This window comes from Eulemur rufifrons, chromosome 4, assembly GCF_041146395.1.
Source record: "Eulemur rufifrons isolate Redbay chromosome 4, OSU_ERuf_1, whole genome shotgun sequence".
NCBI classification, from domain to species: domain Eukaryota; kingdom Metazoa; phylum Chordata; class Mammalia; order Primates; family Lemuridae; genus Eulemur; species Eulemur rufifrons.
Window position 1 is genome coordinate 3,443,012 of NC_090986.1, and position 1,013 is coordinate 3,444,024.

Consider the following 1,013-nt stretch of genomic DNA (forward strand, 5'->3'; position numbering starts at 1 on the left):
AAATATAAGAATAGCTGAAAATCTAACTTTTCTGAAGAAGATTTACATCTGTAGAGGAAAGAAAATAAACAAGAGATACCAACAGGCTTTCTCTGCCCCTCCCCCCCTTGAGATCTAGGAAACATTAATGGACAGCCAGACACATTTAAAAGCCTGTCAGAAATATTTACCAGGGACTGCCATCTATTCTTTTTCAGAGCCACTACCTTTGAGGTTTCATTCACATAAGATCACCTTTGCTAGCCAGGCTTTCCTCTTCTCTCCCTCCCATAACTTGTGAAGGAGCACAGGGAACCTGAGCCCAAAATATGGCTCCTGGCATAATGAGTATTTAGAATGAAAAGCCTTTAAAGTTCAACAGACACTGAAAGAGAACTTTTCGCTTTTTACCTAAAGACCCAAGGAATCCACTAAGGAGAATTATTGGTTTTTCTTCTCTTACCTGTTATTATCTATTGCAGAAAAGAAGACCATGAATTCTGAATAGACCCTTTCATGAGATATCTGCCCATCGGGCTCGTTCAGTTTCTTAAGGGATTCATTTACAAGTTATTCTCTATTCCCCAATCCATTCATTCTTCTCAGTAATCATTTATTGCCCCTCAACAGAATTACCTACATTCCCCATTCTTCCCCCTCTGAAATAAGGCTATATGGGTATCTGGGTCCCATTATGATATGTGATCATACTGTGGTTTTTCCTTGTACACACTAATAAATTTATATGCCTTTTCTCTTATTAGTCTGCTGTTTGTCAGTTGATTTTTCAGCAAACCTTCATAGAAAAGGGGAAGGTTTTTCCTTGGCCCCTATGTTGTCTTGCTGTTGTTTTCTGAAAGACCACCATGATGCCTACATAGTAGAAAGGAGAGTTGTGTTGGCAATATCAGTTCGCACACCTGGAAGAGACAATCTCAGATGTGAACTGAAGGTGCTCTGCTTTCAAAGAGGGAAAGGGCAGGTTGCCTTTTATGCCTCACAGAGTCTGTATTATATAATAGAGTCATACATAT